A 17,753-nucleotide genomic window follows, 5' to 3' on the forward strand; every position below is an offset into this window, starting at 1 on the left:
TAAAAAATAAAATATGGCAGAAAGAGAAAGGAATGGTGACAACAACAATCCAAGAATTTTCACTAACTGGACAAAAGAAGGGTTGTCTTTTTTTTTTTTAAGATTTTTAAAAAATTGATATTTAGAGAGAAACATCAGTGAGAGTGGATCATCAATCAGCTACCTCCTGCACAACCCCCACCGGGGAGAGAGCACAAAGCCCAGGCATATGTCCTGCGCGGCAATCAACCCGGCAAACCTTTCAGTGCATGGGACGCCACCCAGCCGAGCCACAGTGGCCAGGGCAGGGTGGGCTGTCTTAAAGCTAACACTGTCTAAGGTCGCATTCAACCTTAATCAGAAGATCAGGTAATCATGTGAATACAAGTTCCATTCAATGAGGAAAAAAGATCTCTTCCAAATCTAGGGCACACCCCACCCACCTGCATAAACAAGGTGGAAATAACTATAATTTCAATTTTGCCATACTTCTGTAAATACTTGCTCTACTTTCTTACTAAAAACAGTGAAAGTGACTAAATCTTGCAAACTCTACTAGTATATTAACATTTCTGTGACATCAGGTAATGGTATGAGTGCTTAAAAAATCAACCTCACAGTAAATATGTAAAGAAACCGATACCTATATGTCAACAAAAACAAGATCCACACACGAACCACAATGCTGCATGGTGTGTAATTTCCCTTTCCTTCCTCATTAGTTTAATAAAACTGGTTAAGTGTTTTAGCAATTTATTTTAACTCCTACCTGGTCTAGAGGAGACCTTGTCTCCCTGCCAAAGAAAAACACAATGCCCATAAGAAATGCCATAATGTTGGAAAGAGCAGTGCTCACCACCAGGCCAGTTTACAGAGCCAGGATTCCAGATTATTTTATGCACCTTCTCTCTATGTAAAAGCAAACTTTGTATTTCCCACAGAACACAATCCTGCAGTTCCCAGTCAGCCAGTCCCAGAAAATGCACTAAGGGTTCTGCTTGAGTAAGAACCAAGCTCATAGTTTCAAAATTGCATTTCATGGAAGATTTGAGCAGAAGACATTTTGTGTTTGATCCAGGAATCCCAGAACACTGTCATTTAGATATTGTCAGTGCAAAAGAGAAAGGGAGCAGCCAGGTAGCGCCTAATTAAGATGTCAAACCATTGCCTGGAATGACTCACTTTTCTTGTTCTGCTAGATAAAGTCTTCTTGGTGGAATTATTAATATTCCAACATAGCAGAGGAATTGTTACATTAAAAGGTGGCGTAAATCCAAGCTTCAAGATGCAATAAACTCATGAGAGAGTGAGCCTCAGGGGCATTAATTTCTTCTTTCACAAATGAATACCCAGATCTTGCTGGTCTCACTTCTCTTCCAATAAAATTTTAAATACAAATCTTCGGGCTCTGAATTGCTGAACTACTGAAGAAGTCAGTTTGCGGACTCAAGTGTTTGAATGCCTGCTATGTGCAGAACTCCGTATACTGACTACAAGCCAAGTACAGAGGAGACCTTGCCCGACCCTTAGAGAGTGCACAACCTGTATTAGTGTCCTAGGGCTGCTGTAACAAATCATCCCAAACTCCCCGCTCAAAACAACAGAAACGTCTTCTCTCACAATCCGGAGGCCAGATGTCCAGAGTCAAGGTGTAGACGGGCCATGTGCCCTTCAGAGGCTCTGGGGTGAGAATCCACTCCTTGTCTCTTCTAGCCTGCGGTAGCTGCTGGTACTCCTTAGCATTGGGCCACACATCATTCCAATCTAGGTAACGTCTTCACATCACCTTCTGCTCTGCTCTGTAGGGATGATCCCCTTCTGCCTCTCTCTCTTATAAGGACACTTGTGATTGGATTTAGGGCCCACCCAGACAACCCAGGATAATTTCCGTGTCAAGATCCTTAACTTAATCACGCCTGCAAATACCATTTTCCTTATATGATAACATTTGCAGTTTTCATATATTAGGGCCTAATCTCTTTGGGGTGCCATCATCCAGCCCACAGACACCTAGCCTCCTCAGGGAGGCAGGGCCACCACAGATGAAACTGAAATGACTGAAAACGGGCAAAGCTGCACAAGTAGGTGCTAAACTGTGTGGCACTAAAAAAAACGTTCTGCCTGAGTTCAGGGAATGTGGTCCACACTGCCTAAGCTGGGACCGGATGAGGCGCTCCTAACTTCTCTTAGCTGTTCTCAAATGATTTTGTAGGCTTCTGAAGGGCCACTCTCAGCCTCACCGTATCTATCATTCTGGCTTACATCTTTATTTTACCCCACTCTTTCACATTTCTGTTCCACCTCATTATGATCTTATCAGGATTTTTGTTGCTCTTTTTGTTTGAATTGTTACTGTCACTGTTTTTCTTAGGCCAGTCTTTTCCCGGCTGATGTGAGCTATTACTTTATATGATGTGAGAGACACAGAAAGGTTTCTGCTGCCCCAAATTCATACACTGCAGGTCATGTCACAAGGTCTAAAATTCCTCACATTTCTTCTTTGAACTAAAGCGCAAAATGCAAATATTATTTTGTAGTGGATTATACATTTAATTATGAAGTTACTGAGTCCTCATGAAAGAAATCTTCGGAATCTTATTTCCAAAATAAATGTTTGTCCAAAGATTAGCTCTGTGGGGTTTGTTAATGAATGTTCTGTGAGTTTCAAAAAACAAAAACAAACAACATTTTTAAAAAACCAGAAGGGACCATGATTTCATATTCAAGAAGTTAAAAAAAAAAAGACGAAAAGAAACTCTAACCACCAGATATCTCAGGGCATTTAGACAGCCTGGTGAACCTTCAAAAGGGACCTAAGCATAGTGTATAGACTTCCCCAAATGTATTTATACACAGAGGCCTCTTTTCCTCTTAAGCTACACCATGTCAGGAACCATGTCCATTTTGCTTAATTTCATATCCCCAGCACCCAGTCCAATACATGTAATAGGTACTCAGTGATACCTGAATGAGTAGACTGGTAAATGGACGGGTGGATGGATCGGTGGGTGGATGGATCAGTGGACAGATGGGTGAAAGGAATAATATTTTGAAAGTCTCACTGGCTCTGGTAGACCAAGAAAAGGAAAGAAGACAAAAGGAAGGAGAGAACATGGCAACGGGAGGAAAGGGGACTGAGAAGAAAGGAACTGTAGACTGTAGCAGTCAAATTTCCTGCACAGCACATGACAATTTTGTTCAAGGCCAATTCTGATCAGTGAGTTATGACTAGAGAATATTTATATCCTTATGCCATATCTTTGGTGGAAAGGCAGTGCTATGAACTGAATGTTTGTCTCTCCCAAAATCCATACGTCAAAGCCCGAATCTCCAATGTGATTATATTTGGAGGTGGAGCCTCTGGGTGGTAATTGGGCTTGAATGAGGTCGTGAGGGTGAGTCCCATGATGGAACTGGTGCTCTTATAAGGGATGAAGAGACCAGATCTCCCTTCTCCCCCCCCCTCTCTGCCAAGTGAGGGTACTGCAGGAAGGCAGCCATCTGCAAACCATGAAGTGAGCCCTTACCAGACACTGAATCTGCCCATACCTCGACAATAGGTTTCCCAGCTTCCAGAACTATGAGAAATGTTTGTTGCTTAAGCCACACAGTCTGCAGGATTTTGTTACAGCAGCTCAAGCCAACCAAGATAGGCAGCATGGCACAGTGTTGGAGTCAGACATACCAGGACCAACTCACAGTTCTACCATTAACAGCTTCCATTTTTTCACCTACAAAATGTGGATAACAATGCCTACTCTATGGAGTTGATGAGAGACTTAGTGATCGTTTCCCTGAAGACTCATGTATAGGAATCTCTGAGCGTTTCTTTTACATACAGTTTTAACTCCCAAGAGAATTCCAAAGTGCTTTATGGAAGCATATGACTTAGAAATATTACTTAATTGACATACTGTTCCCTATAAATGTTTTTTTCCTCCCTCCCTTTCTTCTTTCCTTTCATTCTCCAGTTTCCACTAGGTCAGAGTCACATAGTTCAAAGTTCAAAAGATACAGGAAAGAATACCATGAAAATTCACCCTTTTTCCATTGGACCCAGGCATCCAGCTCCCCTCTGTAAAGCATCTAATTTTACTAGTAACCAAGTTTCAATCAACAGTTGCTTGTAAATTAGGCTCAGAATTAAATATTGCTCATTGTGGGTTTAAGCAACTCAAAACAAAATGCTTTATTGTTTTCATCACTCCAGCAGGTCTCCCAGCAAGGCTAACCTGTTTCAGCCAGCGTGTTACAATTCTTATGTGGATTAATGAAATAGTCTGGTTAATAAAGAATCAGCACATATTTTATTCATCCATCACCAGTTTTCAAAGAATCTGAACACTAAGATATATTTGACATAAAGTGGTACTCAGCACAGCTTTATTCTTCTTAGATGATTGAGAGGCTCTGAATTTCACCATACTTCAGGGATGTCATTGTTGGTATGTGAATCAATGCAATGCCCCGGAGAAGGGCAGAAGTGATAGCAAAGGAAGAGTTCATTTTTTGGAAATATGTTGGATGAGTTTTTTATTTTTAGGATCTAAGATTACTCTATAAGAACAGGAGGTTGAACCTGAGACCACTGGGGTTGGCCAGCATCCACTGAATTAGCCAGCTCTAAGAAGTGAAATGTAAAGATGAGACACAAGGACAAGAAGCCACTGCAGATTAGGACCAGAAAGAGTTAATGCCAGTGACAAAACAACTGGGAACACAAGAGACCAGGATATGCAAAGATGTACTATTTGAATCTGCACACCAAGTCAGGGAATTTGCATGACTAAGTTGAATCAGTAGCTAAGTAATTACTTAAACTGATGCAGAACTGGGAGTCAGAAAATAAGATGGGGACCACTGATGCTTAGACTCTGAGCCCCTTTTCTGGGCACCTGGATCGACTCCTATGTTCCAATGTTGATCTGACTAGTCAGGCAAGCCCATCTCTGGCTTTGGAAGCCTCCTCAGGCACAAATCCTGGGAACTCCGAAGGCCACACCACGAAACAAGGACTTGGCATGAGGATAACGATATATAACGCATCCTGCTCTTAATTTGTTTGCTTGCATCTCAAATATATACACTCATACCTACTTGGCTAGAAACCTACACAATATATTTAGGAACAGTAGTTTAATCATTACAGTCAAGTGAGATTTTTTAATTTGGCTGCAGAATCATGCAGAATTCAACAGAAATCTTTGAAGAAAAACATTCTATGAACTTTCACTCAAATTCCCACGCTGATACAAATGCTGAAAATTTATTATGATAGAACCAAGGTTTATTTATTCCAAAGACAGAATGACAAGAAGTGAATTTTATTTATTATTTGAACTATCCTAAGCTACAAAAAATAAAAGAAGCTGAAAACATATGCTAGTACATCATTTTTTGTTACATAACCATCTCTCTTCTAATAGCTAAGGGCAAACCTAATACAACAGGGAGTATTTCATCAGGGTTCTCACATAACTCATTGTGCCAACCCCTGATGGGCTCTCCATTCCACACTGATCTACCACTAGGAACTAGCATCCTGAGTGTACTAGCGCAGTGTGATATTTTTCCAGAGGAGGGGAGCAGACAGGAAGGGACAGCTTTCAGAATATCGCTTTGTGGTGGCAGCTAAATAGAAAGAGGAGTAGAAACATGGAGTCACCACACAAGGCTAGAGAGCCAAGACTGCCCAGTTTGGGGTGTTTACGTTTTTAGACTTCTTTCTTCTACATCTTACTTGCATCCCAATGAAAGAATGTGAACGGGTCTCAGTTATGCACTCTAATAGCTTAGCTCACTCACTGTAACATCAAGGGTTCACCCCTCAATTCAAACAGTTGTGAAGCCATAGGCCCAAAATGGGCCTCAGGGATGAAACATGAGGGCCACCAAAAGTGGAAGCAATGGAAAGTCTAGTGTGTAGTACTGAGGGAGCTTCATATTATCCTCTTCATTCCACAACAGTACTGAAAAGCAGCAGCTTAGGAAGCCTCCCAGTTAGATACTCAGTCTATCAGAAGGCCAAGTTCAAACAGAGTATACCCAGACCCAGGGGAAAGGAAACAAAGAATGTGTAGCTCGGCCCAGTTCTGCTCTAGGCTTTTAGAGAAGACGTCCTGTACCCTCTACTGGAGTGGTAAGATCCAGAAGGCTAGTAAGACCCAATTCTGGGATGGGGTAAGGAAGGCATGGACCAGGTCAATCAGGCCTACCTCTGGCCTAGGCCCCATCGAAAAGGACAAGAGTGTCCTTAAAGGCTCATTACAGTCCACAGCAGCTGCTCACCAAGTAGACAGCCCAGAGTAGTAGCTAGAACTATGAATAAAGAGTATGTCATTGCATGGAGTCCCTTTAGGTAGAGAGAGATAGATGATAGATGATAGATGATAGATAGATAGATAGATAGATAGATAGATAGATAGACAGATAGATAGATAGACAGACAGATGATAGATAGATAGATAGATAGATAGATAGATAGATAGATGATAGATAGATAGATAGATAGATAGATAGATAGATAGATAGATGATAGATGATAGATAGGTGATAGATATAGATAGATAGATAGATAGATAGATAGATAGATAGATAGATAGATAGATAGATGATAGATGATAGATAGGTGATAGATTAGATAGATAGATAGATAGATAGATAGATAGATAGATAGATAGATAGATAGATAGACAGATAGATGATAGATAGATAGATAGATAGATAGATAGATAGATAGATAGATAGATAGATAGATGATAGATAGATACATAGATAGATATAGATAGATAATAGATGGATGATAGATAGATGGATAGATAAATATATAGATGGATAGGTAGATAAATAGACAGAACTAAGCTCAAGGACAAAGCAAGGTGAAGCCACAGGGAGGCCTTCTCATCATAAGCCTGCCCAAAGCTTCCTTGGCCATCTGACTTGAAGACAAAATGAGATGAAAAGGTGATCCAAAAATCTTTCCCTTTTTTGTTTTTTTGCTATATTATGGGGATTCTATGAATACTGTTACGTATCATCCTTTGGGAGCTCATTACAAAGAATGGCACCATCCCATTAAAACCTAGTAAGCAAAGCTCTTGAACACTGACTAGTTTCACCATCTTGCCGGCTACTCAACTGTTCCATGCAACACAACCTCTCCGGAATCTGAGAACACCAGCGGAGTGCACTATCCTCTTTTTAAGCCTGATCAAATGTTTGGGTCCCAAAATACACTCACAGTATTTCCACAATAAGGATAAATCAAATCAACACTAACGTAAAAAACTGTCGGTTTGAGTAGGACCCCTTCAGGGAACATCCTCTCATCTTCATCTGCATTACTGGTCCCCAATTAATGGATTTGCATTGTCCCTTTTACTAGTCTGATAACTTGGGCTAGATACGTCTCCAAATTCCAACTTCCTTACCTGTACAGTGAGAATGTTACCATCACTTACTACTTGGGATCCAAGTGAGAATCAAGTGAGATGTATAAGTAATTGCTGCACAGAAGTCTGAGGTTTCTGCAATCGTTATTACTTCTCTGAGAAACAGAACACTGAGGTATAAATTTTAAGATGTATACTTTATTCCCACTAAGACTAATAAAAGAAACAAATTTCTCTTCTCTTCTTGGTTTTCTCTATCTCTGGAATGAAATTTCCCATTATGAGAGAACTACTAGAGTTATTTGAATCTTTTTTAAGTCACTATTTAATTTGAAATATTGGTATTAAAAAGACAGTTACAAAATTCTAGGCATCATAGTCTACACTGTTACCTACTCTAAGATTTGAGGAAAGAAAACGAAATAGTTTTAAGAGCAGGAATGTCACAGGAAACAACTTCAAATTTAATTTCCCCCCACAATTCTCTGTAACGATTGCCTAAATTATCTATTGATGCATTCTGACTACCAAAAATTTTGCTTCAGATTTTCAGGGACTTTCAAGCATGAATCATTTGAAACTTCATCATCCCACTGAAATTAACATGTTGACCCATGTGTTCTGGATCTTGCAACAGAGAGTAGCATCAATATCCTACACATATAGTGGGTTTACCTATCCTTATGCATGTAATACCTCACAATAAAAAATATATTTTAAAAGAGCTGATAAAAGAATAAGGTAGAACTATGAAAATACAACTGTTGATTTTTTTTTTCCACCCAAGCTCAAATAATTTTGTCAAGTTGCTGCCAAGTTGTCCAACACTTCACATTGTCTAAATGTCTTTCTATATCTTGAGGATTTGGTGGTTGTTCACTTATAGTTAACCAAGATTATAAAAAACTGTTACTGGGATGCCAAAAAAGTTACACGGCACTTCACCAGAAAGGAATGCTGGGGCTTAGCAACTGCCCACAGAGTCACTCGCCAAGGCTGTGCTTATTTCGCTATTGGTTTGGACAGATTAATTTTCAGAAATTCTTAATGCGATAAGCAGAAAGTAACCTGAATTTCAATAGAATGGATTATTTCTGTTCGAGTACGTGGCTACCTTTTAAATCATGGTTGCAACATAATCACAGCACTTGGCTCTCTCCTTTGTATGTTTGAATCAATAATACATCCTGAGCTTGACACATGGACATAGGACTGACTCTGTGGGTTGCCTATTCAAGATCCATCTCCCTCAATTTCGTTCTGACACTGGGCACCAGTGGGCATTATGGGCCCAGGGTGCTGGCTGAGCTGTCTTAGCCTCTCAGAGTAATCTCATTTCCCTTGCCAGTGTCTAGGTTTTGTCCCTGGCTTCCATAGTTACCCTGGGAAGACTTCTTGTGGACTTCTTTGAAAGTTTTACTCACTCTTAGAAAGATATGAAAAGCCAGGATGTGGTGAAACTGGAACCCTCATACAATACAGGTGGAACCCTCAAACCTGTAAAATGGTATCGCCACTTTGGAAAACAGTTTGGCAGTTTCTTAAAAAGTTTTAATTTACCATACAATAGAGCAATTTGTCTCCTACATATCTGCCCAAGAGAAAGGAAAACACCTGTCCATGCAAAAACTTATGCAAAAATATTCACAACAGCCCTGGCCAGTTTGGCTCAGTGGTTAGAGTGTCGTCCTGCAGACCCAAGGGTCACGGGCTCGATTCCCCAGTCAAGGGCATGTATCTGGGTTGCAGGTTCAATCCCCGGGTCCAGTCGCGATACAACTGGGAGGCAACCAATCAATGTGATTCTCTCACATCAATGTTTCTCTCGCTCTCCCTCCCTCCCTTCCACTCTCTCTAAAAATCGATGGGGAAAAAAATATCCTTGGGTGAAAATTAACAAAAAAAAATATTCACAACAGCATTATTCATGATAGCTAAGAAATGGAAACAACCCCCATGTTCATCATCAGGTGAACAGAAAAGCAAAATGTAACATATCCATACAATGGAACATTACTCAGGCAATAAAAGGAAAAAGCTAATGACTCCTGCTAAATCATGGATGATCTTCAGAAACTTTATGGTCAGAAAGAAGCCAGAAAAACAACCAAACAAACAAAAACAACCCCATTAATTGTACATTTCATTTATGTATGAAAGTCCAGAAAAAACAAATCTATAGAGAGAAAGTACATTAGTGGTTCCCTGAGACCAGTGAGTGGGAACAGAAATTAACTACAAAGGGACACAGAGGATATTTTGGGGGTGTTAGAACGTTCCAAAAGTGGTGAAGGTTGCACAACTCTGTATATTTACCCAAAGAAATCATTGAATAGAGTACACTTAAAATAAATATATGTATATAAATATATGGCAAGGATTCAACCCTTTCTATCTTCCTATCTTTGGTTCTCAAGTGGAGACACGATGCTTGAAGGTGCAGCAGCTCTCTCAAGACCAGAAGGAGAAAGTCAGCTAACCAGGAACCATGACATTGCTGAGATGCTAAATTAGCCAGTCCTGGAATAGTCCTATTCCAAATTTCTTTAATGTGAAAATAAAAAATAAAAAAGTCCTTACTTTTTAAGCCATTTTGGTTAAGTATTCTCTTACTTGATGCCAAAAGATCCTGATTGACATAGACTAGAAATAGCCACCAGAGCCTCTTCATTGGTGTACAATTCACATGCACATATACTTTTTAAAAAATCTTTATTGTTAAGAGTATTACAGATGTCCCCCACTTTTCTCCCCATTGCCCCCCTCCACCCGGATCTTGCCCCACCCCAAGCCTTTACCACCTTATTGTCTGTGTCAATGGGTTATCATGCACATATACTTTTAAAGGAAGAATAGAATTTTGAAAATACACCTGCTATAGGCTGAAAGTTTGTATGCCCCCCAAATTCATCAAAATTTCTATGTCGAAAACTAATTTCAAATATGATGGCATTTGGAGGTGGGTAGGGCTTTGGGCAGTGGTTAGGTCACCAGAGTGGTGACCTCTCGAATGGGATTAGTGCCTTTATAAAGAGACTCTAGAGAGCTCCCTTGCCCCTTCCACCGCATGAGGACACTGCTAGAAGACAGCCATTTATGAACCAGGAAGCAGGCCCTCACCAGACACTGAATGTATCAGCACCTTTATCTTGGACCACTCAGCCTCCAGAGCTATCAGAAATAAATTTCTGTTGTTTAGAAGCCACCCAGCCTATGGCACTTGTTTATAGCAGCCTGAACTAAGTACCTTTGTGGTGATGTACATATGTTCAGTCATCTCTAACACATTGTGTATAGCTATCTTATATGACATGAGGGACATTGTGTACAACTATCTCATGTGACATGAGGGGCATTTAAGATGGCACCTAGCAGTTGTTTTATTAAAACCATATTTCAATCCAAGCTTGAACTAGCACTTGCCATCACTCCAGCCTCTCTCTCATCCACTCTCCTTCAAGTTCAGTATGAATCAGATGGCTTAAGCATCCCAAATACATTCCAGTTATCATCCCATGTGTCATCCCTTTTTTTTTTGCACATTATATTTTCCAAGCCTAGACTTTGACCACATATTAAAATGCATCTATTAAATCCGAACTTGGGAAAGTCTTCCCTGACTCCAAAAGGTAATCACTCCCTCCCCTGATATAATCCTATACTTTGTACACACCCTTATTGTCACCTCTATCACATTATATTGGAATTAGTGCTTTTGGTTTTTTAAATATATTTTATTGATTTCAGAGAGTGGAAGGGAGAAGAGAGAGAGATAGAAACATTAATGATGAAATAGTCATTGATCAGCTGCCTCCTGCACACTGGGGATCGAGCCCGCAACCCAGGCATGTGCGCTGACCCGGAATCGAACTGCGATCTCCGGGATCCTAAGTCAATGCTCAACCGCTGAGCCACACCCAGCCTGGATGGAATTAGTTTTATTATTACTATCTCCCCTAGCATGAATGACAAAGGATTTGAAGCTAAAAGACAGCTCTATCTCATATTTGAACAAATCACTTTGAACTTGGGTGACTGAACAAATCACTTTACTTTTGAGTCTCAATTTCTTCTTCTGTAAGAGAAACATAGATATTATCATCCCATCTCTCTTAAACTCTAAGATAACATAAATGAAAGCATTTTATCAATTAGAAAGTCATGACTAATTTTAGTTAGGCTAGGTAAGATTTCCTAACGGTATGTAATGGACCATACAAATTAGGAAAAAGATACAACCTGTCATCATTTACCAAAAGTATTCTAGCCAAGACTACCAGCATTGACTTCCCAAATGCCTAAAACCAAAGACCTTTCTCAACTGTCATCTTGCTCAATCCATCAGCAGCATTTGACACAGGTGACCTTGCCTTCCTCCTGCAGACACTTTCTTCAGTGGGCTCTGACGCCAGTGGCAGCCCCTTCTCAGTACTCTTTACCTGCCCTTTCTCACCTTCCCCACTTACACATCTGGAGGGCCCCGAGGTTTAGCATCTAGACCTCTTTTCTTTCTATCTTTCCCTTGGCGATCTCATCCAGTCTCATGGCTTTAAATAGCATTTCATTTCTTCCAGCTCACAAATTCATATCTCTAGATTTCTTCCCTGAAAACCAGACTTGTGTATTAACCTGCCTAGGTGCTTAAAAGGTATCTTGCTATTAATATGTCCAACCTGAGCTCCTGGTCTCCTCTACCCCAAGCCCCCATTTTATCTGGGTTAATGGGCATTAGGTGCTCCTGCCAAAAACCTCAGGATCATACTTCACTCTTCATCTTTCTCTCATAATTCCTATCCACCCCACCAGAAAGTTCTCCAGCCAAAATATCTTCAGAATTCAACCCCTTCTCGCTGCCTCTATGCTACCTTCACTCTCATCCAAGTGGCCATCGCCTCTCACCTGATACCTGAAACGGCTTCCGAAATGATCTCCCTGCGTCTACCCTTGCCCGCCTCTGATCTGGCCTCAGTCCACCAGCCAGAGACATCCTGTTACAACACTAATTACATCAGATCAATGGAACCCTATATCCCTCAATGAAAAAGCCGAAGTCCTCACAATGGCCTTTAAGGGTCCATGTGATCTGCTCGTCACATTCCCATTTCCTTTATAACTTCATCTCCTACCACCGTCCCCTTTGCTCACTCCATTCCAGCCACTGGGTCCTTGCTGATGAAGCAGGCACGTGCCATGCCTCTGCCTGAAGGCTCTTCTCCCCAATATCATGAGGCTCATTCATTCACTTCTTTCATGGCATTCCTCAAATGCCAGGAGGTCATCCCTGGCCATCCCACTGAAAATTGCCACCCCTTTCCCTCCCCCACCTTATCTCCCTTTCCTGGTTTATTTTACTCAATAGTAGTTGCTGCCTTTTAACATACACTTTACTGTCACTAGTAAAAGCTCAAGAGTGCAGGGATTTTTTATTTATGTATCCTCAGCACTTAAAACAACGCTCAGCACACAGAAGCCACTAAATAAAGATTACTTAAAAGAATGAATACGGAAAGAATGATTGAGCTGAGTGGGTTTCATAGCTTCATGAGAAATATATTTCAGACATCTGTAGCTTAAACAATAATAAGCAGAACTACCATCAAAGTTCTTAGAAATGATTGGCACTTAAAAAATCAGCAAATTTGAATTTATCACTTTAAACTGCAATTACAATTTATTACATTAGTAGTTACTATACTAATAATATCTGCCGATTAAAACAGATGTGGTCCACAAACACAAAGATTTGGATACATCTGGGGGGAAAATATTTTCCCATTTAAATATTAACTGATTTCATATTTTTCTTATCACTATCATTTCTAGGCAACTATCTGCTGGTAGATTACAAATGAAAAGAAGCAATACCTTAACATTCCCATCAGAAACTTCCTAAGTATAAACGAATATCATTTTCATCAAACTAAATAATGACTCAGAGAAGACAATGTATCCTTCTAAATTACAAATCTAGAAAATGAAAATCCAGGATGTTAAACTTCATTTCACAGTGATGTGCTAGTATTCTAAGTGTTGTTTATACTAACTGTGAGTTTTCTATTTAAATAGAGACCATTCCATAGAAACTAACACCAAAAATGTGCAGTAGTTCATTTCCTCCTCAAGAAACCACTGAACCACCACTTCACACTATAACTGAAAAATGAATAACAAAATTTTTAAACTATACTTAAATCTACTCATCATTGATAACATGGAAAATAGAGAATTTGAGTAAATCAATTCTAGAAACTTGCTATTATCTCAATCCACAGAAATTTCTACATGGAAATAGAAGGGCCACAAATCCCAAGATGAAGCCATGACCTTCAGCAACACTCTCACACATAGTAATAATTAATAAATGTTTGTCAAAGTAAATTAAGCCACACTCAACTGGATAAAAGACTTGAACAGAACATATTTTCAGAAAAAAACATTTAAACATGTGAAGAATTCTACCCAAATTGACTTTGAATATTTCAGTGAATATTTTTGGTTAATGTGGCTTGAAACTTGTAAGGCAGTCAACAAAGAAAGTCGGGAGTACCAAAATGTCACTAACTTATTCCGAAAGGCAATAATCATGCCTTTTATTATATGTTTAGAGATACTTAGCCCTCTGTTAAGTTTTTTCATTCATATATGCTTTTAGAAATGAGATTAGTGTTATGATCCCCACTTGCAAACCAAGAGACTGAGATCCAAGGAAATCAAGTAATCTAGCAAAGGTATCATGGTAAGTAGTTGCCTGGGCTAGGATTCAAACTCGGGTCTTTTTACCCCAAAGTCTATTTCTAAACTTCTGAGCTCAACTCTGGGTGGCCATTAGAACAAATGCAAACATATTCACTTCAGACATCTGTAGGCAAAACACTGGATGAGAGATAATACTTTACTCTCTTACCCCCCAAAAAAATTCCAGCAGATAAACTTTTGTTGAAAACATTTGAGGAACTCTGACATTTCCATACAGCACAACTTTGCCCAAAGTATACTTTACAGAAAATTTAAAACACATTTCCTGAACTAATATTCCCTGAGCTAAGAATTCATACAAAATAATTATTAATACACATGAAGTTATCCACGTCAGTAACTCTATTGTTCAACAATTAAAAATAAACTTCACAAGAGAGGATGCACCTTAATTATAGGAGCAGTCAGCAAATCACACAATCTTAAAGATTTCTTAAAGTTTCTTTCACCCAACCTTCATTTTATAGATGATAAGCTAAGGTCCAGGAACACTAAGTAGCTTGTCCAAGTTTAAACAACTAGAAAGAAGCAAATCTTAATAGTTTTTACTTGTAGCAGGATAAAAAAATTTCCAATTCCCAATTATCTTCTTTGACCAGATCTTAACATTTCTCAAAGTAATGTATTGATGATATTCTCCATCTATACCATTTAGAACCACCTTGAAGCAAGTCTTACAACTTAAATCATTTCAGAGTAAAGTATTTTAAACAAAGAAAACTCTCACTTTCCATGGCAAACAAGGAAAGTTAAACAAGAAAAGTAAATACTGTATCAAAATACTTTTATACTACCAACAGTATTTATGTGAACTTTTAATTGCTTTCTCACAGAGATAGACAAAAAATGAATTGTAAGACTTAAAAGTGGGAATAGAAGACTCTTAATGAACCCTATAAAAACTTGATGTATACCATAAAGACTAAACATACTTACAGCCTCTTTGCTATTACATAGTCAAGTCTGCAGTCTGTTAGAACTTGTACTTAATACTGACTCCCAGTTATTAGGAGTTCATTTATTTCTGGTTACTTTTGGATTTTGTTTACCAAAATGAAATGTTCCAAAGTGAGAAAAAAAAATAATGCAAACCCCAAAAGTTCTGCTAACATAGAAACATTCACTACCATATTTAAAAACAAAACCAGTCACAAATAAAATAAGGCATTTGCATATTGGACACATCACTGTTATATAACTTTCCTAAGTGACAACATAATCCACATTCATATGGGTGCTAATGGTGAAGGACACGTTGAAAAATGAATAAAATTTCATCAGAAGTACTCAAGACCTCATTCCAAATGAAAAAAGAACCTACCAAACCCAGTTTGAAACAAGGCAATCCGAAGTCATAAATCACTTCGATCGGGCCAAACTCAAAATAACCAGACAATTCTCTAATGGCATTAGCACCAGCCCCCAAATGAAGCGCTTGTGGAGTATTTAAAAAGAAAAGTACCTTCTTTAAGGTGGAGAATTCCCAGTGATCAAACTGTAGTAATCCACATAGGAAAGGCATCCTAAAAATTCCAACACTTTAACTTCTAAGCAACTCCAAATGAAGACGTTTGATAACTTTTCCTCCAGGAATGACGTGGTGGTGTATTGGCACTTCCATAACGTTCACTGATAGAAAGATCCCGTAAGAACAAAGCACTGGATGATGCTTTCTAGATGCTGATAATAACAATCACACCTGTACAATTAAAATTAATTAACGTTAGCGTCCAATTCATTCCACATACTCCGCTTCTTTAAAAATGTAACCATGCCATTTACATATTTCAGTCATTGACGTGAAAATTCAAAACTACATAGTTCTGGCACTTGAATCCTTTCTACCTGCAAGTTCTAAAGAATGGATACAACTATACAAAAGCATGACTCTGAAGAAGTTGGATATTTCATTTGTCATGTCAAAGTGAAAAGGTGGGAAAGTCCAAGGGTGTGAGGAAAGCCTCTAGCTCTAGGGTGGGGATGGGAGAGGAGAGTGGAGGCGTGATACACTACCTTGGTATTTGGAATGATCCCATAACACATACCTGAAGATAACGACCTAAATGTGCATTGTCGGATTCTAGAAGCCTGTTCCGCACATTCCTAATATGTCAACACAGCCTAAAAGCTGACGCACAGTACATTTGCCCACTTTCAACAAACTCCCAACTGCCGCCCCTAGATGCTTTTCTTTTAACCAAGTGACAGGACGAATAGACAAGTGTGGTGGGAAAGTGGGAAAGCGCTGAAAGAAACGTCTGATAAAGTGGGGATGTTTACTAGTTGCACAGTGGTTGCCTCATCTGAGCAAGAACCAGCCTAGAAACACGGCGAAGGGAAGCTACTCGGGAAACAAAGTTCGGGAGTCTCCCTGCCTCTGAGCACGAAGGAGGCTGCGCTGCCTCCGCGCCCCAGCAGCCATCCCTCTCGGGGCGGGCGTGGCACAGAGAAACAAAAGGTTAAAACACAAAAGGCGGGCGGAGGCAGGGTCTGAGGACCTTCCCGGGCTCACGTTCTGCTTTCTGTGCAAACACTCAAGGGGGGGGGTAAAGTGAGAGAGGTGATGATGGGTCCCAAGGACAGCATAGGTTATTCTGGGTGGGTGGTGAAACTGAAGGGCACACGGGATGGCCGACTCTAACTAGTGGTCCAGGCCCCATCCCTCCATCCCTGCATCTCTGACAGTCGGGGACCTGTGGCTTCCCCCACCTACCCCAGCCCCAAATAAATCCTCCTGGACTCCCACCTGTCTGTTCCAGTCCCCTGGACCACAAACACGGGAGTCCACACCCCTCCGACCCAAACCTCTGGCGCGTTCTATTGTTGCAGCTTTGGCATTGTGCGGTAGGTCTGCCGGGCGCTCCGCAGGCTGCTAAGTTATAAAACGGTGAGGAAGCCCCCCCCCCCCCAGCTCCCTATCTTTTTCTCTCGCACGACAAAGTCTGGGCGAGGTGGGGGGAGGCTGGACAGCCCCCACGCACTTCAGCGCGTTTTCTCCCGAGGGCGCGCAACTGGGGGAAAGCGAGGCAACGCTCCCTCCGATGGATACCCCCCCCCAGCCCCCAGCCCCTCATAGAAAGGGGCACTTGAGAGAAATGCCCGCTTGGCTTCTGCCTGTTAAAAAAATGAACAAGTAAAACCATCTCTGCAAGTTCGTTAAAGAACAAAAGAGAAGGGAGCGGGGAAAGGAGGTACAACTTTCCAGCCAAACTTCGTCACTGGACGACTCCGCGGTCCTCCAAGGGCGGGGAGCGGGCGCGTGAAGGGGCAGCGAGGTAAACAAGACAACAGCCTGCACTCACCTTCTCCCCACTTGGTCACACTTTCCAGGGACGTCCTCCCGCCGCCGTCCGCGAGGCGCGCGGGCACTTTTGTGGGGCCTGACAGCGCAGAGAGTGGCGGCGGCAAAGTTGTGAGAGGGAGATACCCGGGCGTCCGGGGCGAGGGGAGGAGAGTTCATCAGAGTTCCCCCCTTTGTTCCCAGTCCCGGAGCAGACAAAGAGGCGGCGAGCGGCGGCAGGTTCTCCCTCTCACCCCTTCTTCCTCTCCCCTCCCCTCCCCTCCGCCCTCCCCGCCCCCTCCCTCCCCGCATCTCCCGCCCCGCGCGCGAACCTCCGAGGCGCCGGG

At 41.0% G+C, this 17,753-nt stretch overlaps 1 long non-coding RNA gene across 17 annotated transcripts in view; it reads right to left on the reverse strand.

Moving 5' to 3' along the window:
* Nucleotides 1–16,093, reverse strand: part of LOC107533702 (uncharacterized) — a 351,294-nt gene extending 335,201 nt beyond the window's left edge. For 3 of the 17 annotated variants that reach the window (XR_015715050.1, XR_015715047.1, XR_001602888.2), the window contains exon 1: nucleotides 15,589–16,087. This is a non-coding gene — a long non-coding RNA (uncharacterized LOC107533702). Of the gene's footprint in view, nucleotides 1–15,588 lie in introns of all 17 variants that reach the window. The other 14 variants (XR_015715055.1, XR_015715056.1, XR_015715054.1 and 11 more) reach the window with 12 other exon arrangements.
* Between the last annotated feature and the right edge of the window lie 1,660 nt (nucleotides 16,094–17,753).

This window comes from Miniopterus natalensis, chromosome 9, assembly GCF_054644295.1.
Source record: "Miniopterus natalensis isolate mMinNat1 chromosome 9, mMinNat1.hap1, whole genome shotgun sequence".
Taxonomy (NCBI): domain Eukaryota; kingdom Metazoa; phylum Chordata; class Mammalia; order Chiroptera; family Miniopteridae; genus Miniopterus; species Miniopterus natalensis.